The sequence below is a fragment of the Orcinus orca genome, chromosome X, assembly GCF_937001465.1.
Source record: "Orcinus orca chromosome X, mOrcOrc1.1, whole genome shotgun sequence".
Taxonomy (NCBI): domain Eukaryota; kingdom Metazoa; phylum Chordata; class Mammalia; order Artiodactyla; family Delphinidae; genus Orcinus; species Orcinus orca.
Window position 1 is genome coordinate 35,195,441 of NC_064580.1, and position 22,283 is coordinate 35,217,723.

Consider the following 22,283-nt stretch of genomic DNA (forward strand, 5'->3'; position numbering starts at 1 on the left):
ACAATAAGAAATAGGGGATAGGAAAAGGAAATGAAACCAACAGAAATAAAATCCTTCTGTGAAAAGCAAATTTCATAATCTCTAACCACTTGAATCCTACTTGACAAAAAACACTGTTTATTTTTCTCCTTTATTTGTTGAAGTTTGGTTAATCTTACCTAAAGAGGTTATAGTTAATTAATTTTTTAAAAATCCAGTTTCAAGGAGATATTCTGGCAACCAATTCTGCATCCGTATTCTTCACAATTCATTTGATAATTTGAAACATTAACAAAAACATTTTTAATCTGCTTTTCAAAGGGAACATCTGTGTGTTATTGTTCGTGACAGTAGCTTTGTTATAGCAAGTGAAACATCTGGAGAGACTTGATTACTTGTTGACAGAAACTCCAATGCAAAACACAGGTGAACAGCAATGTATTCTCCCTGGGCTCAAATAAATAAGCCCAGCCAATGGGGTTGGCCTAAGCTAATAAATTGTAGTACTTGGGATCCTTATTTCTGAGCCATTCCTTGTAGTGGGTCTAGATCTGTGGCCAATTTTGGTTCTTCCCCAACTTAAAAGAACTAGAATTAAGAACTTTTAGCTTGTGACTTTTACTCTGGATGTTACGAGTGGCCTGTTCAGTCTCCTTAGGTTAACTCCCTGCTAGAAACAAAGAAAATCCAAGTCTCAACAATCCAGATTGTTTGAACCCACGTTGATGGAATTTTTCAGTCTTTCTAATACTGATTTTCAGTTCACTTGGTTATTAGAATCAGTTGGGTAGTATTCTTATTTGCCAATGAACAGCTCAGGGCTTCAGAGATAAATAGATGAACAAGTGGTTTCTAAGACCCCAACAGGTAATTTACTGACCATCCTAACTTTCTTACAGCTTAATTAGGGAAATAATGTAATGCAGGTGAAGGTGCCTAACAGCGTGCTAAGCCCGTGCTACGCACTCAATGAAAATGAATCTAAGTGTAGAAGGCACTGCTGATGATAAGCACGAAGGCTATCTCCTCCTCCTTTCTTGATGGCAGAGAACCTCCCAACCCAGAGACTGAAAATGCCAGCTTCTCACTTTCCAGCCTCCTTTGTAGCTAAGGCACAGACGTGTGACCCAATTCTGGCCAATGATAAGTGAGGAAGGGGACTTCTGGGGAGGACTTCCTCCCTAATAAGAAATACTTCATGAGTAGAAACATCTTTTCTTCAGTTGGACATTGCTGTGTTTGCACTCAATGCTTGGGACCATGACAGCCACTTTGCAACCCTGAGGGGATGAGCCTAGGTACCTAGCTAATACCCCAAGGAAGGCAGAGCAGAAGATGGAGGGAGTCAGGGTCCTTGGTGCCATTGTGGAGCCACTGAACTGACCCTGATCCCACCCACCTCTGGATTTTTTTTTTGTATATTAAATAAGAAGCATCCTTGTGTTGAAGCAATGTTAGTTGCAGCCAAAAGCATAACTAATACATTGAAGGAGTTCTCTCCTTTTCAAATACCTCAATAGAACCTAAACCCAGTTTTCCTTTAATGTGCCGGACAAAATGTGCGTGTTGCCACTGAGGGGAACAGGTCCTTCCCAAACCCCCATCCGTTTCCACATTCAGTACTGTGTGTCCTCAAGTCTTCTTCATCCACAAAATGGAGATGGTTCCTGTTTCTCAACTCATTAAGTGTTTATGATGACTGGTAACCTAATTGATTTGTGGCCCCGAAATTAGAGGCACTAGAAAAGATTTTTTTTTAAATGGTAGTTTGCCATCTGAGCTCTGCCCAGGCTGTGCTGTAATTTATGGATGTGCTAACAGGCGAAAGGACAAAGTGACCTGTAATTCACTGACAGAGCCCTGAGAGGCTGCATAATGTCCGTTCCTCCCCATCATCACACGAGTAATAACCATCAAACACACTGGTGGGTACTGAGGGACTCCCTTGTTTCTGAGCTTGTATCCTGCATTGGATCCAAGCCCCATGCCCAACAGCCTGTGGTGATGACATCCCGAAGAAATCAGCACAGTGCCTCACAGAATCCAGCCCAGATTGAAAAGTAATAAACAATTCCAGGGTACCAAATTAATACTGAACGAAGGTGTAAATGATTAGAGTCAATACTGAATTGCTTGGTGAATCTATTCCAGCAAGAGAAGCAGCAGTGGTCGGTAGAGGCGGGGAGCTGGCTTTCTTACGAGCATTGTTCTTTGTAACTTCTCACCGGCTCTAGACGAGGCCTTGGTTCAGATTCCCCCAACAGCTGACGGTTGCAGCTAGAGTGAAATCAATCTTATAATCCTTCTAGCCATTGTATTCCTAATTTCCCTGTTTGTCCACCCTTTCTGTTCAGACCGTGCACTCTGAAACAAATTCCACATAGGGTTTCTGACATTAGACTTGCCTATTGCCAACACTCTGTCCCTCTGTCAGCTGGGTGTGTGCACCACTGAGAGGGGCATGATGAGTCCGAGGCAATTCCTCACCTCTGCGGAGTGGGGAGAGTGGCCGAGCTCACTGTGTCAGAAGAACCTGCCAATTCCTCAGTCAGAGCTGCAGGGTGGGTCTGAAGGTGCTGGCCCATGAAACTACACGGGAGAAAGGGGAAAGCCTCCAGAAGCAGGGGAGAGCGAATCCTGGGCTGCAGGGTGTGATGGAGAATAACAGCTGGTTGTGTAGGACACTGAGCCCCTGAGAGGCCAAAAGATGCCAGGGGCTGCATCTGTTGCTCTCTTTACTCTTGGGCTCCCACCCAGAAGAGGCAGTAACGGTGCTAGGGGCTGGAAGCAAAAAGAATTTCCCAGGAAAATAGTTCCCCAGCCAAGATCCCCTGCTCTCGAACAAGCTAGGGATTGAAAGACGAGGAAGCAAGCCCAAAGGTTTCTTTTCTGTTTTCCCAGGTCGGTCTAGGAAAGAGCGGATCCTTTGTCCACCAGGGGTAGAGGAAACAGCACCTTTGCTGTGCCCCAGCCCGCCAGCAGTCTGTAGAGACTGCTTCACCACGCTGCGGGCTGAACTCCATCCCCAGAGCAGCCAGAACATGACGTAAGCAGGATGGAGCCCTCAGTGAAGCCGTCCGAGCCCCAGAGAGGTGGGCTCAGCCCTCTATGATCACAATCGTGTCCACAGCCCTTAGACCTCCCCTTGCCCTGCTGTAGCCTCAGGGAGACCCTGCAAAGGGGAATCCCCAGGATGGCCGCTGCCACTGGGGAATACACACTCTGGCTCACACACCCTCCCTCCGTACCCGAGAATGCTCACTGTGGACTGGAATGGTGAGAAGGGCTGCTCTGCCACTCTGTCATCTTACAGAGCTGTTGCTGTGCTATCTGGTAGCTCAGCGGGTGGCTTTCTGTCTTAACCTATTTTATTCATGAAGACTGATTCCAGGACCTACAGGACTCTCCGTCCCACACTAATTTCTTTCTCTAAGACTTGTGAAGGCTCGACTGAGCCTACACGTCATAGGAGATGAAATGTTTTCCCCTGCAATGCTAGAAACCACCCTAGGTATTTCAAACAGAGGGGGGTTAATACCAGCAGCTGGTTACATGGGTCAGAGAAGAGTGAGAAGCCAAAGAGGGGTCCATAAGGCAACACAGAGATCAGCCACAGCAGAAAGGTGCTAGTACCCTGAGGACGGGGGGCACATGGGAAGAGCTGTTGTCCTCAGAGACGAGAAGCTAGGGTCACATGTCAGGAACTAGAGACATGCTGAAGGCTGCCAGGAAAGAGGGGCTACCAGGTGGGGGCTTGTATTTGTCTACTGGTGTGTAATAAATGATCCCCAACTTAGCAGCTGTAAACAATAAATTTATTACCTTACAGTTGCTGCACGTCAGGAACCACCAGCTGAGCTGGGTCGTTCCGGTTCAGGTCTCTCACAAGGCTATGATCAAGGTGTCAGCTGTGGCTGCCGTTAGCTCAAGGCTCAACTGGGAAGGGTCTGTTTCCCATATGGATGTTGACGGGCCTCAGGTCTTCACTAGTTGGTTGAAGACATCAGTTCTTAGTCATGTGGGCCTCTCCCTAGGGCTAATCACAAGATGGTGGCTTTCTTCCTACAAAGCAAGGGCTCTGGGCTTCCCTGGTGGCGCAGTGGTTGGGAGTCCGCCTGCTGATGCAGGGGACACGCGTTCGTGCCCCGGTCCAGGAAGATCCCACATGCCACGGAGCGGCTGGGCCCGTGAGCCATGGCCGCTGAGCCTGCACGTCCGGAGCCTGTGCTCCGCAACGGGAGAGGCCACAACAGTGAGAAGCCCGCGTACCGCAAAAAAAAAAAAAAAGCAAGGGCTCTGAGAGAGCATGTGAAAAAGGGAGAGCAAGATGGAAGTCACAGTCTTCTTGTGACCCAATCTTGGAAGTGACTTCCCAACACTTTAGTCATATTCTCTTTGTTAGAACAGAGTCATTAGGCACAGACCACACTCAAGAAGAAGGGATCACAAAGGGCATGAATAGCAAGAAGCAAGATCTTAGAGGCTGCCTGCCACAGGACTGTAGCCACCCGCAGAGGCAGAAGCAACTCTTAGTCTGGGGGCCCAAAGCTTATGCAATCTGGGGAGCCCTTTTAAGACAAAGCATGTAAAATTACAAATATAAAAATCACAGTCAGGTCCAGTAACTGGTGAAAGTATAAACAAAATGGGGAATAGCCATACAACGGAATACTATTTGGCAATGAAAAGGAATGAAGTATTGATTCATGCTACACCATGGATGAATCTCAAAAACATGCTGCTCGGTGAAAGAAACCAGCCACCAAAGACCACATTCTATTTGATTCCATTTACATGAAAATGTCCAGAAGAGGCAAACCCATAGAGACAAGAAGCAGATTAGTGGCTATCAGGGCCTGGGCTTGGGAGCCAGGATTGACTGAAAAGACACGAGGGAAATTTGGGGTGATGGAAATTTTATAAAACTGGATTGTTGTGACGGTTGTACAACTCAATAAATTTACTAAAAACCAACGAACCATACACTTACAATGGGTGATTTTCATGGTTTGTAAATGATATTTCAATAAAGCTGTTAAAAAAATTATACACACAGGACATTGGAAGGGACCCGTGAAAGTGAGAGGCCCTGGAGCTTAGGCTTCATTAACCTTTCAGAAAATTTGTCTCCGTGGAAAAGATAGAGCTATTGCAGAGACACTGCCTGAGGCGGTGAGGGGAGAAGGCAATCACCAGGCTTCTCCTCTCCCTTCTCCGTCCAGTCTTCTGCCTGGGCCTCCAATTGCCCTAACCTGCCCGGAAGCCAGGGACATGGAGTGCTTTGTGATACAGGGTGGAGATACGAAGGTCTGGGAGGAGATATGAGAACAAAGAGGCAAATGACAGGCTCGTGGGCCCCAGCCTGCAGGGCTACCTCCACACCCTAATGCCAAGGCAACTTGGACCAGCTCTACCTTTTGGCGTTGAGAGATGTCTTGAGAGGAAATCCATAGAAGGCCCACGTTTCCAAATGAAGACCTAAGCTATGGATTATTTATCATCAAACAGTATAGAACACTGGACTGGTTGGTTCGCTTGAGCTGAACGTTCAAAATCATTTATTCATGCATATATATGTATGGGAGGATGGAGAGCAGGCTTTGGGTGGGTAGGAGGAAGGGAACAAGGAGATAACTCATGGAAGAAAAATACTGGATGTGTTAAATATTCAATATCGGATGTATTGTCCTGGCAGCTTTCCTCATTTAACTCTTGCAGGCAAGGAGTACCAAGGGCAGGGCCGTGGGAGCAGTCAGCCCCAGGTGCAGGCAAGAAAAGGATGCATTGTTTGTGGAGAACTTAAAAACTATAATAAAACCTACTAAAAGTTGGTATCTTTTATTATCAACATGTCCAAATAATTCTAAACAATGTCAGTGATAATACTGCTCCCCTCAAACTCCAAATATATTGGTTTAAGTTCTAAAACTGCCAAGTTTACAGCTGAGTTTTAAATAATATATATGTAAGCTTCACATGAGCACATTTTCATTACTTACCCTGTAAGAAACACTGTTTTCTGCACGGGAGGTGATACAAAGAACCCCAGTTATACAGTAGACCACACACACAGTGGACTCAGCTACACACATTCCATTCTAGAGTAAGTTCACGTTGGTTCAGAATCATTTGGGCTCACCTTGGCTGAAGTTTGCGTCTCCAGTCCTGGCGGTACTACAGATTCCTGCATTCAAGTGGTAGATTCGGAAACACAGTGATGGCACAGTGATCGTGAAAACAAAGAAACAGAACTTGAGATGCTTCGATCTGTCATTCTAGGTGCAGTGACTTTGAACCATGAGGTGCTCACTCTATTGGACATGTTTTTTTCATGTGGTTCCCCTTCCTTCAAAAATATATTAACATATGATAACCTATATGAGAAAAGAATCTGAAAAAGAATGAATATATGTATATGTATAACTGAATCACTTTGCTGAATCACCTGAAACTAACACAATGTTGTAGATCAACTACACTACAATACATTAACATAAATAAAACTATTAATCCAATTTCTTTTTCCTTTTTGGCACTATTTATTTTTATTTTATTTTATATTTATTTTTACTTTATTTATATATTTATTTGTTTATTTTAAGTATTTATTTTTTATTTGTACTTGATTTTCTATTTCTACTAGAAGGAAGGTTCAACAAAAGAAAGATTTTCACTCTCTGTTTCTTAGTTGGCCGTTATAATCATTTGTTTTATTTCATAATTATTACTGAAAAAGGTTTTGTCATATAGAGGAAGGGAGCTTTACAAATAATCTGCTCTGGGTGTCAAATATTAATAGATAAGCTACTGCATATAACCAAAAAGTATCATCTCCATAAATAAGGAAACTGAGGCTCAAAGAGGTGAAGAAATTTGCTGAAATTCACAAAAGTAGCAAGTCAGAGACCAAGGATTCAAACAATATTGTACGGTCAGCAGAAAACATGTATCCTTTACATTTATGAACTCATTTGATACTAACCACAACCAGTATCATTGTCCCCACTTGACAGATGAGGGTCAAATGACTTCCCCAAAGCTCCATAGCTAGTATATGGCAGAACAAGGATTTGAACCCTGGTAGCACTGCATGGAGGCAACCTGAGTAGACCTTTACTCTGGGCTTCCTCGTCAACTGAGGTTCACTTCCAAAGCCATGCTCAGCTCCCATGGCTGCCGCAGCTGAGTAACTTAGACCCGCTTCCGTTTGTGCTGTCCTCTCCACCATCCACCGCCACCAAGAAGGAAATCTGGCAGACGCACGTGGGTGATAGAAGGACACAACTGCAATCTGGTCTGAAGTTAGCTCAGCCTGGTTGTTTACCTGGTTTACTTTGAGAAAGTAAGGATGAGAAAGAAGACTGACTTTCTGGAGGTCGGAATCCTTGGGGGTTCTAACATATATTTACCCCCCACCCCCCCGCAGACTCAGACTTCTTGGCGAGCTTTCATAAAGGCTGAAGAAAACTGCATGGTGCTTCCTTCACAGGTAATACTGACCTGCAACACTAGATGGCAAAATGGTGCTATGTTACTGTGTGGTTATCTGAAAAAGCCTGGTATAAAAGTCTTCCCCCCAAATCCAAATCTGCTGAACTGTCCTTTTTTTAAAAAAATGTTTATTTTTGGAAAATAAAGTTCTATGTGGAGTTAATATCTTAACTTTTAAAAATCATTGTTTAGAAATGAACTATTTTGGATGGTCTCAGTCTCCTAGGCTCTATCAAGTAGGTAAATATATGTCTCTGCCTAATGGCCAGCTGGTCAAAAGCTACCTCCTAATTGATCAGATAAAAACGGGAGGATAACAGAAGATAATGGAGATAGTATGAAATGTACTTTCAAAAGCTGCATGTTAACAGAAATGTGACATAAATGTGACAAATGTATACGGCACAGATGTCATCTGTCATGGCCTCTTTTGTTTAAATAAACATAGAAGCCAATAACAAATTGGACACACTGCTTTTGCTCATTTCATTCATTCAAGAATAAGCACCTCTTATGTACAGGGCAGTTGTAGGCAGCACAGAATACAAAGAGAATTCTATTCTGGCCTTTAAGAAATCGGTGTTCTAGAGGGGGACAAAAGACAAATGTGGCACTACTGTCAACCATCAGCCCCTGAATCATTCTTTCTCCGGAGCCTCACAGTTAAAGCTGCTGGTCCCCCCTTCCTCCCCCACCCCCTGCAAGCCTTGGGACCACCCAGGGTCCTGACCCGGGCAGGCAGCACGTCAGCGTACCAAGAGCAGGCCCCATCCAGGGGCTCAGGGCTGAGTTTGTATTGCTCTCTGATTTGCCTGCCCAAATCAAATTTAGCAGAGTCCCTGCCTTATCAGAAGTGCAGAATAACTATTAGCAGGAGAGAGGGACGCATCATGGCGTACAGACATTGAGGAGAATTGATCCAGGAAGTTTTCTAGAACACTGCCATGAGCAATGAAGAGAAGGTGGAATTACAGGCCCAGAATATTACCCACACCGAGGCAGAGAACTCTGTCCGGGTCAGGGGAGCCTGCAGGGTTGCTTTGTGACCACCTAGAGGGGTGGGATAGGGAGAGTGGGAGGGAGACGCAGGAGGGAGGAGATATGGGGTTATATGTACACGTAGAGCTGATTCACTTTGTTATACAGCAGAAACTAACACACCATTGTAAAGCAATTATACTCCAATAAAGATGTTAAAAAAAAAAAGTGTGGTCTGGTCAGCAGCCTTAGCATCCCTAGGAAATTGTTAGAAATGTAAATTCTCAGGCTCCACCCTAGATCTACTGACTGAGAAACTTTGGGGCTGGGGCCTAGCTATCTGTGTGTTAACAAGTCCCCCACGTGATTCTAATGCACACTTAAGGTCCAGAACCACAGGGCTAGAGTATGGCCCCTGCCAGGGAGGGCTGATAGACAAGGGAAGCTACACAGGGGTTAGACCTTGAAGGGCTTTGTGCTGAGGAGATCGGTGTTTTTCTGTTTGTTTTACCTTGTAGGCAATATGGGAGCCACTGAGGGTTTCTAAGGAAGGAAGTGGTCAGAACAAATCTGTGCTTCCAATCCATCACTCTCAGGACGGTGTGGAGGAGGATGTGGAAGGAGGGGAGACACCCCCTCTTCGGAGCATCTCTAGCTTCTCTTCTGCCTTCACCACAAAGCTCCCCCCCAAACCCCGCCCCAGCTCTCTTTGCTTGTTCTATAGCCTTGTCTCCTGGTGATCTCACCCACCTTCCTGGTGTCAGCCACCCCCTTGGCAGGTGACTACCAAACCTACCTCTTTAGTCTGTACCTCTTTGACTTCCTGGATGTCCAGCTGCCATCTCACACTCAGTACAGCTGAATCTGAACTCACCATCCACAAGCTACAGCTTCCTCTCCTGCCTTCTCGACTTCTGTTAATGGCAAGACTGTCTATACAGCCATTTAGGCAACAGCTGCCCTGGGGGTCATCCCCTAAGCTTTTTCAACCCCAGACTTACTTAATCACAGCCTATTCAGTGTTCCAGGAGTCCTCGGCACATACTTTTATTCCAACACATTGACGTGAGTGTCGAGGTCTGAGGGTGAGCATCTTAAGGGAAAAACAAGCTCATTTGCATATGTATCAAGCTGGCACAGAAGCAGAGAAGCTGGATAGGGTAGACCTAGGATTTTTACTGAACAAAGGAGTGAATTCCACCCCTTAAAGCTGAGGGTCGAGACAGACCAGAGAACGGCAGAGAGATGCGAGTAATGCCAATTGGTATGGGGAGTGCAAACCCATAGAGGGTCCTTGGTAAGCCCTGGAAGCATGTGCAGCTGTGGGGTATGAGGGAAAGATCGGTTATGAGGAAATGGGATGAAGTTATAAGAAATTACAGAGGGAGTGGGTATGGAAGCAGAGGCAGCAGGTATAGATGAAGCTTTCTAGAAGTCTAGGGAAGAAAGAAAGGGAGATGGGCTAGCATTTCATAGGAGAAGGAAGGAAAAGGGAAGGGTGTTTGGGGGGTCTTGTTTTAAAAGGTAGGGGAAAACTTTGAATATGCAATTCAAGAAAAAGCAAAAAAGAAGAAATCGGTGGAATAGGAAAGACTTAAGACATCAGAGAGGGTTGAGGGAGCGCTCAAAAATCACAAAGACCGGGGTAGGTGACATCATGGACACACAGGAAGGGGCTGGTCTAGGAGCAGAGGATTCAGCTCCATGGTGTCGGCAGGTGGGCTGAATTGACGCTTTCGGAGCATGTCATCTCTGAGGTTGGTGAGAAGGTGGAGAAAGATCCAGAGATGTTGAAGTGGCGAGAAAGAAAAGTCAGCAAGCTCACAGAGATGTCTGTGATGTTGAGGAGAGGAAAATGGAGGCAGGAAGAGGTTGGTGGTCTTTGGGAGAATGGAAAATGTTTGGAACATGAAGAATTTGATTGGCAGTCAGCAAGAGGCCCCAAACACAAGCTTCCCAGCATCGTCCACACTGGGCCCACTGCCTATATTACCTCAGCTTCTCCCCTGCCTGTTGGAAGCCTTCTCCTCTTCAAGCCCCAGGACCAAAGCCACTGTCTCTCTGAAATCTTTCTTGGGAGCCCGTCCCAGGCACAGCTGTTCTCATTAATAATAACGTTTATGTAGTGCTTTACAGCTTAAAAGCAATCACGCATACCTTTTCTTACATACGTTATCTTAATTAACTACTCTCTCCTCTGTAGTTATATAGCACTCTGTTCCTTACAGGAATGTAACACTTTATCAGTTCATATGCCCCCAAAACTAGATGTTCATTCTGTCTACTAGACTGTGAGTTTATTAAAAGGCAGCGTTGCACCTGACTCACCTTTGTAACCCTGTCTAACATAGCACCTGGCCCCAATTAGCAGCACAAAGGCATAGGTTGAACCAAATGAATGAATCTCTGTTGAAAGTATATGCTTAAAACAATCCTACTGATCCTTCAAGACCCAGTTCCACGGCAATTTATTCTCATGCCCCATCAGTAGTATCTTCTTCAGATTAAATAAACATAATTCCTTCTTTTTTCCTCAGAAAATGTATTTTCATTCTTTAGGTTTCAAAGTGATTTTGTTCAGACGTCTGGAAATTATTCTTAAACATTTAGTGTTATGGAGTCAGAAAAGGCCTCAGTGAGTTCTGAACCATCGATGCTTCTCTACTCCTGGTTTGGCACAGGCTTGGGGTTGGCTTTGGATAGCTTTTCCTTCTGGTTACTAAAAGATATTAACAGGTACAATGAGGTTCTTTCCCCTAACTTCAATTAGCATCACTCTTCATTGTTAAGTAGTAAGGGCTTTTGTCTTGAGAGGCAGAGCAGAAGCCCACCTTTTTGTTGAGAACAGCCAGCGTCAATTCTAAATATGCTATGTGCTTTGGTTTTAAATACATCCCAGTGATTTTGGTCCTTAGGCAACTGAGAACCTTCTGCTTAACCTATGGCATCCAAGCGGGAAATAAAACAGAAAGATCTCCTGAAAGTCTAAAAATACGAGGGCAGGTTGCCCCAATCCAAACTTCACCTACAGTTCCCTAGAGTTTGTGGGATTCCTAGCAGGAAGAAGGTGGTGAAAGCCATATTTTAACACCGTGAGTACCACTCCACTGATGGCTACCATGTTCTGGAACACATTCCTAGCTCCCTTTCTGACTGTTGAGATCTGCTGGGAGACAGGGATTGTGGTGAAAGGATGTAGTGTTTCCCAAACTGGGCTACACATAAGGATCACTATATGTGTTAAAAATATGGATTTCCTGCGACTGACTTCCCTGAGATACTGATTCAGTTGATCTGAGGTTGAGCCAGAGAACATATATTTTTTTAAAAAATTGTCTAAGGTTGGATTCTCCCAGAATCAGACCTTAAGAAAAATGTGAGAGCAAGGAGTTTATCTGAGAGGTAATTCCAGGGGGTAATGATAGGGAAGTGAGGAAGGGGAGAAGTCCAATAAGACATGTTATTGAGCAGGTTACCACTGTGGGAAATCACATCTTAGAAATATTCCACCCAAGGTAGGTATTAGCTGGGGTATTAGTCAATTTCCATCATTGATTCCCTGGCCCTGCCAGCCTGACTGACAGGTGAACCAAGGGCGCTCTGGCCCCCGTGCCCAAAGGCAAAGGCAAGGAGTTGCAGATGGGATCAGCTGGAGGCCATCTGATTGGCTTGCACAGGGATGGTGAATGTCCAGGGGACACAGGTAGGCCCTAACAGTGTTAGCTGCAACAAGCATCCTGGGTGTTTTGGATATAGCCAAGGCTCACAAGAAGCCAGATTTGGGAAACCTCACTAGGATTTTATGTAAAAACTCAATAGTTTTTATTTACCTTTTTTTTCTCCATGATCTTGCTGACCACACTCCATCCTTTGACAACAACCACCAACAAAGATGACAACTCCAACCTTTTACACTGAAATGGATTTCAATCCACTCTGAAATTTTAACGAAAACACTTATTACCAAACAACTCAGGTGAACAATGCACAACAGACAAGAAATGGCTTGGATTAGAAGGAAAGATGAAAGCACAGTGTCTCATCTACTAATGAAGAGGAAGGAGAGAAGGGTCCTAGTCTACATCAAGGTGTCTCAATTGTCTCAGCAGCTATGAAGCCAAGGACATTGACATTTCCTATGCATCAGGACTGCCTGGGATGCCTTCCAGCTGCAGCACTGGGACTTTAATAAACGAGCCATATTATGTTTATACTTTACTGTTTAAGTAATGGTATTTCACTCTGTGTAAAGCCACTTAAAACACCAGTGGAAACACATGCATGGACCATGAAACAACTTTAAATGGATAATCAATTTTTATCACATATTGAGGGTTAGGCTGGTATATCTGAGTGAATTATGAAAGTCTGTATGTGCTCTGGCTAGGAGTGTTTGCATACCAAATCTTCTTCTTTGTTACAGAACCAATCTATTGTAAGCATGTTGGGAGTTTCGAAAATCTAACACTGAAAAACTTCCATTCTGAAAGAATTTTTCTGAACTTTAAAAACATGGATGTATTTTATTTGGGCTTAGCTGCGAAAGATTGTATTAGAACATCTTAATTCCCCTGTACAATGATTCTCCCCTAAAATAGAGGGAATAGGATCAACATGTCAGACACCAAGAAAGTATGGCCAGCACGAAGATGAACTTACTGATGAAAGTCTAGAATGTACAATGTACCCTAAAACTTACGGGATATGGTTTTGGAAAAAACATGAAGAATTTGTTTTTGCAGTGACATGTAAACACATGGAACTCATTATATCTGCAAAGCTGGGCAAGATGAGAAGGTAAATGTGGTCAAGGAGAATTTGGATCAATTCATGGATAACAGAACCTTAACAGTTCACTAAGGGAAAATTAGGGAAGTTCAAGTTACATCCCTAGCCTCTGAGATTGATGTCATGGATGCAAACTGCCACATTCTTACAAAGGAGTGGTATCACCTTCAGAGAGAGAACACAAGATTGGTGGACCACTGATCTCACATATTATGACATTTCTTATGTTAACTAGAGGATGTTGAAAATGTCATAAAATCTGAGCACCCTGAACCACCAAGAAGCTATCAGCTCTTTGATCTCCCAAGTTCCTTGAAGCACTTGTTGTTCCTTTTCCGGTTCCGAAAGACAACGGAGTAGAGAAGGTACCCGGTCATAATTACCCTTCCTTCCCACACACCTGACACAATACACACCAATTGTGAACTTCCTAAAGCACTTCGAAAATTGATACTCTCCTCTATTTGTAAATGAGGATGCAGAATTGGGAAGGGCAATAGGCCAAACTTAATTCTTTTTTTTTTTTTTTTCAGTACGCGGGCCTCTCACTGTTGTGGCCTCTCCCGTTGCGGAGCACAGGCTCTGGATGCGCAGGCCCAGCGACCATGGCTCACGGGCCCAGCCACTCCGCGGCATGTGGGACCCTCCCGGACCGGGGCACGAACCCGTGTCCCCTGCATCGCCAGGCGGACTCTCAACCACTGCGCCACCGGGGAAGCCCCAATCTTAATTCTTTAAAAAATGATCCACACCTCGGCCAAACAGTTCATTCATTTAGCATGTCTGACCATGTTTTAAGCACTAAAATAGAATCAGGATCAGTACTCCTGCCAACATAGCCTAATCACCAGTTGGTTTCACTTTTTAAAAAAATTTTATTGAAGTATAGTTGATTTACAATGTTGTGTTAATTTCTACTGTACAGCAAAGTGACTCGGTTATACATATATATACATTCTTTTTCATATTCTTTTCCATTATGGATTATCACAGGATATTGAATATAGTTTCCTGTGCTGTACAGTAAGACCTTGTTGTTTATCCATCCTGTATATAATAGTTTGCATCTGCTAACCCCAAACTCGCAATCCATCCGTCCTCCACCCCACCCCCTTGGCTGGTTTCACTTTTAAATCCAGTGTTACATGAAGTTTGACTATGTGACAAGTCAAGTGAGACTATTTATTTCAACCAAGTCCCCATTTGATATTTGACCATGTGACATGTTCACACACTTAAGGGACAACCACAGGGACTACACATGTTCCTCAGATCTGAACTGTCACCCAATGACAGGTTTACATCAAAAACTCTGATGCTGGAAGATATAATTTTGTGCCTGTGATAATTTTAACTTGTATTAATTGACTGTATTAAAGCATGGAATATGTTTTAACCATAGTCTGACCTGTGTGCTGAGATGAATAAACATGTGTCTTAATGTAAAACATTCTTACACCAGAAAGAACATTCTGGTTTTGTTTTAGGTCATTGTTCACACAGCTCTTTTCTAACTCATATTATTTTTCAAAATGTTCATAACCCTCTGATAATTTATTTTTATTACCTCTGTCCCCTTTAGGATTTGCAGGTCAAAAAGGAGGAAGAGGAGGGGGGAGGAGGAGAGGGAGGAAGAGGGTGAAATTTAAAGAGATGGAATTTACTATCAAAGAAGAAATGATTTGTGAATAACAAATGACATAGGTCAAACCTCCGTTTTGAGTGATAAATACATAAGTCCATTAAAAAGGTAAAGGATGGTAGCATTCATTTAATCAACATTAAATTCATCAAAATAACTTATAGATTTGGGTTTAAGAGAAAAATAACTAAAAAATTCCCATTTTAAAAAAGTTGTTATCAGATGCTGGACTTTGTGATACACAATAATCACTCTGGTTAAATCAAGGAATATTTTGAGTACAAAAATAATGCATGAAAAATATTTTAAAAATTAAAATTGAAATGACTCCTTCCTGCTTAGTAAATGTCATAGAAAAGGAGCAAAATTACATTTTCATTTACTTTCAGTAAAGTCTGAAACATCTAGCTTTTGTGTAAAATTGGCATAAAAATATAAGTAAAACACAATTGAAGAAAATATTAAAATATGAAAATGATTGCTATAACTAAAGCCAAGAAATTATAGCGTTCTAAAGTTTTTTTTTTAAATATTCCTGCATCAATTCCTTGAACTCGATATAATCTACTAAGATAACTCGATGGTAAATAATACCAAAAAAAAAAAATTAATTCCCTTGTTTAAAAGCAGTTGTCAAGTACCTGCGTGTCTTGCGTATTAAGCACTTTATGGGAATAGCTGAAGGAGGGTTACAAGAGAAGTTTCAAATCATTTCTAAGTTGTAACTAAATTGGGAAGTAATACACATAAAACAATCAGAAAATTATAAAATAATACATTAATAAGGAAACATAAAATAATATAGCATAATCTGTCTAGACAAATGCAGAAAGAACATAGATGGAAATGTCTGATTTCAGGTTAGAAAAAGAATTCACAACCCCTAGTAATTAGCGAAATATAAAAAGATGTATTGTATACACATATACTCTAAATATACACACGCACATACATATAATTAGACATTCCTGTTGCTTCCAGATTACACTGATAATCAGGTATTTTTCTAGCTAACACTGTATCCACTGCAGTTTCTATTTTTGAATTCCCTAGTTGGTGTTTGATGGTAATTCAGCAGTATTCAACAAATCGTAAATTAAGAAGAAATAACAGATAATCTTCCTAATGAGGAAATTCCTGTATACCCCTGAAATGAACTTCAGCTCTGCCAAATTCTTGTAAAATTCCCCACGTATTTGTTTCCGATTATTCCACATTAGGCAAAAATATGCAATATTGCTATGTTTTACCCTAATATTCTTCTTCCTATGTCTCTAAATCCTAACACATCTATAACATTCATTTGATGAATAATAACATTTCGGTGCACTAGGTAATACATATGTTTTTTATTTGCCACAAAGAACTGTATTTCCTCAACTGATTTATATACCACCTGGACAAAATTATTTTTATTACGGTTTATTTCATTTTCTCCAGCATCCACAACTGAGAAACACTTGTAAACAGCCAGTGACAATGGTAAAGAGGAAAGAAAGAAAGAGAGAGAGAAAGAATGAACAAACATGAAATTCAAAATCAAAACTCTACATTTCTTCAGAGAACCCCAATGAAAAATGCAGCTGCAATACTTTGTTTTTGTTTATAACATTATTTTTAACGTCTTTATTGGAGTATAATTGCTTTACAATGCTGTGTTAGTTTCTGCTGTATAACAAAGTGAATCAGCTATATGTATACATATATCCCCATATCCCCTCCCTCTTTCATCTCCCTCCCACCCTCCCTATCCCACCCCTCTCAGTGGTCACAAAGCACCGCAGCTGTAATACTTTTAAACTAACAAATTCAAGATAAAATCAAACAGCCACCCATTTTTTTTCTGTGTTTCCTTATGGACAACTAGATAAAATTCACTGACAGCTCCAAATTTTTCCAAAACAGAAATAATTATTTGGTTTATAGTCTGCATAAGGGACTTGTAAAGAAATTATACAAACCACAAAAAATTATCATGACATAATAACAAAGAAAGTTAATGATATTTTTTTAATCGCATGACTTCATTTCCTGAATTACATTTCATCTAGGACCTGAGAAAAAGTTCAGGGAGTATTCTACCACTTCTAAGTTAAAAGTACTCCACAGATTATTGTGTCCTGTCGATGACTTCTATTGAATTTCCTTGATAATTTTTTAACCAACAAAATTGCAACATGTTAAAGGCAAGCAATTCAGAGAATGTCTGGGAAACATACCAGTGTTTGAGGCTATTTGCCTAATGAATATAACATGGACTCATTTCATTCCTCCTTTCCTGGAATAGCTTTGAATTTCAAACATTTGTTAGCCATTAACTACATTTTGCCTCTAATACTTCATATGTGCATTTTGGAGTCCACATGCAAAACTAACTTATTTGTGATCCTATAACTCTAGTAATGGCCCTGCCCAGAACCACTAAGGTTGACCCTCCCTCCCACCCAAATCTGAACAATTGGTTCTGACTGGAACTAAACAGATTAACAGGATTTATCATCCAAAGATACTTTCTGTGCCTTTCAAAGTCACCCAAGGAAAGTCCTCCAGAATCTTCTCTAAATGGTTCATCGTTTTGGTTTTTTCTGTTTAGCTTTAAGTTCTACCAAAGTCAACATTTGTATTACTACAAGCCCACCTTCAAAATCTGGTGACACTCGAGTTATTTTTGCATGATTCTCTGAAGCAACCAAACTAGAGATGCTGATTTGCTAGTGCACAGTTTCTCAAATATAGGCCACAACACATACACATAAACATACATACTCATAATGTAGGTATTTCTTGACTCAGAAATGCCTAGCTTATGAATTTCCTATACATACAAACAGCTATCCAGGGATGGCATCAACTGCTTTGTTAGTGGCCTTAAGAGTCTCCTCTGTTGCCCACTTTCATTTTCTCCTCAGACTGATCCACAGACTTTGGGGAGAGGAGGAAGGGGTGAGGTATGCTGAATTCCACCAAAGTGATTACACACGCCCACCCCAGTACACACGCTTATACACGTGCTCACAAAGTCATGGCTCTATGTGTGATCTCCCTAAATGTTCACTCACGTGCAGACAGGGTGTCTTGATATATGCATTAGGAATTATCCAGGGGCTTCTCAAGCCTTCCAGATATGTTCCACAAAACTGATTCGGGTCACTTACCCCAGGGCCAACAGCACAGAATGACCTGTGTAACCTAGTTGGGGGCTGCAGGCCAGTTCCCAGAGTGGTGCAACCCAACTCTCATAAACTCTACTGTAGGGCTTGAGTTATTCTTCAGGGCGCCCATAACAAACAATGACCCCTTTTCCTTAGACAAGCTTCTGCAAAGGTATTTTAGGTTCCAAGCGGCTAAACAGATAATCATTCTCACTCATCTATTGAAGAATGAATTTATTTTACATTTATTGAGCACCTACTGTCCTCAAAACTGTTTTGCTTATGAACAAAGAGGACACAGACACACACACACACACACACACACACACACACACACACACACCCTAACAAGCCAAGAAGAATATAGTAGTTGCTGTAAGAGAGGCTCAAATGGAAATGAGAATTCAGAGGCAGAAGATACTACTTTGACCAAGGAGTTCAGGGATTCTTTCCTAAAGGAAGTCTTGGTTTGGCTATGCCTTGAAAGATGGGTTTGAATTCAATGGGTGGGAATGGGGTTGGGAAAAGAGGTGCATTTAGGCATAGAGGTGGAAAAAGTACAAAGTCACGGAAGAGCATAATATGGTCAGAACATGGGCTTCCCTGGTGGCGCAGTGGTTGAGAATCCGCCTGCCAATGCAGGGGACATGGGTTCGAGCCCTAGTCCGCGAAGATCCCACCTGCCGTGGAGCAACTAAGCCCATGCACCACAACTACTGAGCCTGCACTCTAGAGCCCGCGAGCCACAACTACTGAGCCCACGTGCCACAACTACTGAAGCCCGCGTGCCTATAGCCCGTGCTCCGCAACAAGAGAAGCCACCGCAGTGAGAAGCCTGCGCACCACAACGAAGGGTAGCCCCCGCTCACCGCAACTAGAGAAAAGCCCGCGTGCAGCAATGATGACCCAACACAACCAAAAATAAATAAATAAATTTATTTAAAAAAAAATATGGTCAGAACATGAATTACACGATGAGGAAAAGAGGGGACCAGACAAGGCCAGGAGCTGGGAGCAGATATGAGGAGCTCTAATTAATAAGATGAGGAAATGGGTGGGCCATGGAGATACACAGCAGGATTTTCATTATTTGTCTTTAAACTCTTTTTGTAACTGTGAAATACAACAAATTCAGAGAAGTGTATAAATCATAAGTATAGCTAAGGGAATTATTATAAGGCAAACACCTAACAAACCAGCACCCAGGAAGCAGAATGTTACCAGTGCCTCAGAGGCCTCTCCTCATGTGTCCTCCTAGTCACTCTATCACTCCCTTAAGGGTAACCACTAACCTGACTGTTATGGTAATGACACCATTGCTTTTTAAAATAATTTTACTACCTAGGCATGCACTCCTTAAACATAGTTTAATTTTGCTTGTTTTGAGAACTTTATATAAATGCTATAATTTCGTATATATTCTTTCGTGTGTCTGGCTTCTTACATTGTGTTGTATTTGTGAGACTCGCCCACGTTGCTGTGTTCATTCATTTTCATTGCTCTAGAGTATGTCTGAGTGTAAATATATCACATTTTTCCATCCTATTGTTGATGGCTATCTGGATTGTTTCTAGTTGGTGGCCATCATGAATAGCGCTGCTAGGAACCTTCTTGTACCTGTGTCTTGATGTACACACCATCTCCTAATGTTGGCAGCATCACAACAACACCTAAAGAAGGAGTGGACTACACAGAGACTAGTGACAAGGAAACTCCTTTAAAGATCAAGAAACTAGTTAGGAAAATCCTAACTAGTCTTGAGGATCTGACTCGGGATGTTGCCTCACTTGTCAAAAACTCACTAGGCAGAAGGTCTTTGGTTTCTAATATTCAAACCAAAGTAGGAATATTTTCCTTTCACTTTGGATTGTGGGAGCAAGAAATTGTATTTATCATAATCCTTGGTCCACAATGGACTCTATTACTGGTCCATTCCTGGTCTATTTCAATTAGTTTTTTTTTTTTTTTTTACTGTTTATTTGGTTAGTTTGAAAAATGTAATGATCACCTGCAAATCCACAGCCCCAAACGAAAGCCAGGACCTTGGTAATAAATACGGCTCACTCTACATTTTCTCCCATCGTTCCATCCTCCAGCCTTTCCCTACCTGGAGTAGAGGTATTTTTGAACATTATGTAAAACTCTCAAAAAGGACTATTGACCCCAAGTAAGTATCCACTTGTGCTAGGTAAGTAGAAAAGAATATTGATTTCATTCTCTTTATGTCCTGCTATTTCCAGGGAGGTAGATAAATGATAAAACAGTAAGTTGTGTGAATCATGTGAACACATTCTCCCAGGACAAAGCAATTGCCAGGGCTCCACAGTTTCTTTCATAGATAACTACTCACTCCTTTTAGAAAGATTTCTAGTGGAAATATAGCTTATGGCGCAACAGACTTAAAGATAACCCAGATCTGAGAAACCTATTCCTTGATGATAAAACTGAACAGTGCCATGAAATTTAAATTCCTTGCTATAAAAAAATTATGATTATACAATATTGACTTTCCTTGATAATAAAAGGCAATTGGATGAATAAAACTCATTTTAATGGCAAAACATTCCTTATTATATGTTTTGCCACCAAATTGCTTGGTTTTCAGTTTAACTATGAATATACAACTTTGGTGGACTGTGTATTGCCAGGACAGAGTAAAGGAATCTGAACATCACGGTTTTGAGAAAAGAACGATAAGTCCAATATTACAAAGTTACAGTAGATGGTGCTAGACGGGTGCAAAAGATCCAACAGCCATTTGGGCCACCTTCAAGATTTCTCCTGAGCTTAGCAGTTTAGAAAATGTGCAATTTAGATTTATCAATTCAGGAGAGGCAGTCAGATAAAACAGTTGAATTAGTGAGATCAATGAATGCAGAACCCTATAATTAGACAAATGTTAAGGTTTTTATGGAAATTAACAATGAAGACAACTTTAAAGCTAAGGTCAAATCGTCTGTCTTTCTGGGGTATTGGTGCCAATGTTAAATTGCTAAAAGAATGATTTTCTATTCATTTAAAATAATGTCAGCTATCGAGTTAATTTTTAAGCTACTCTGCTCTTGGTATTAGTTATTTATTACTTATAAAGTATTGTACACTATGTAGGTTGGCTTGGAGATTTTAACGTCCTGTGTAATGTATACAAAGTGATTTACAAAGCATGACCTAGTATACATTTTTCTGTAGATGTAAATGATTATTTTTATGATTATTTACTTAAAAGTATTTTTTAAAATATTTGTGTTCACTACTTTTTTACAGCCACTTTGGGCTAAGTATTCTTCCTCTGATTCTTTTAGCTTTTTAGGTGAAACGGCTGAGACGCAGGATAATGAAGTGAATAACTTCGAACATGTCTATTTTCCCCTTGCAGCCGCAGTACAAAATGACTCTCAAATCGATGAGCCGGAGATCAGGCAAGCACCAGCCCTTAATGAGAGGGTGATCTAGGGTTAAGAAGAGAGGCTCCAAACCATCTCACTGGGCGCATCTCTGTAACAGATGCTTCCTTCCCATGATCTGCTGAGTGCTCAGTGGATGCACTGGTCCTTGCCTTCCCTGGAGAAAGCAGCGACACAACAGCGCTAACCATATTCAGGATGTGACTTATCTCAGAATCTGTCAGTGACTGAGGGAAAATGTTGGATGGAGTGAAACTCACCCCTTGTCTCTCCCCAAAGCCACGTTCAGTCTAGGTTCATTTATCGGACAGGGCGTGGTGGAAATTCCTTTTCTGAAAGGTAACCCACATTTTCTAGCATTCAGTCGTATGTCCAGTCCAAAATACTCTCTTAGATGCATACTTGCAAATCCTTGGAACTCCAAAGGCGTTTTCAGAGGCTGGGAGGTCCTAATTTTCAGTGAACTCTCTATTTATGAATCATTATGGCCTACTGATTGAATGTGTGAGATACAGTTCTAATACATCCGTCTGCCTTATCTAAACAGAATAGAAAATGTCCTATGGGCAGGGATACTATCTATAGTGATAGGGTGTTGATAGTGTTTTGCTTTTTATAGAACTTAGAACCTAAATGGTTAAATAAATATAATATTAGTATTAAATAATGATAGTAATATGAATATTTCTTTCATTTATTTTCCAAAATGTGTTTAGTGTTTATTGTCTCTAGAAGAATGGGCCTCGTCCTGGCTGTGATCAGTAGTGACAGACGTCACGGTGGCTTTGGCTTCCTCAGCCACACCGACAGTATATCCAGAGACTAATATGCGATAGGCCTGTCCAGGAA

The 22,283-nt window shown here is 41.8% G+C and overlaps 1 long non-coding RNA gene across 3 annotated transcripts in view; it reads right to left on the bottom strand.

Moving 5' to 3' along the window:
• Nucleotides 1-22,283, bottom strand: part of LOC117197248 (uncharacterized) — a 51,353-nt gene continuing 29,070 nt past the window's right edge. Inside the window, exons 5-6 of one of the 3 annotated variants that reach the window (XR_004477776.2) lie at nucleotides 6,119-6,163; nucleotides 1-4,015 (exon numbers count right to left, since the gene is read on the bottom strand). This is a non-coding gene — a long non-coding RNA (uncharacterized LOC117197248). Of the gene's footprint in view, nucleotides 4,016-6,118; nucleotides 6,371-17,341; nucleotides 22,273-22,283 lie in introns of those variants that run through there. The other 2 variants (XR_007474824.1, XR_004477777.2) reach the window with 2 other exon arrangements.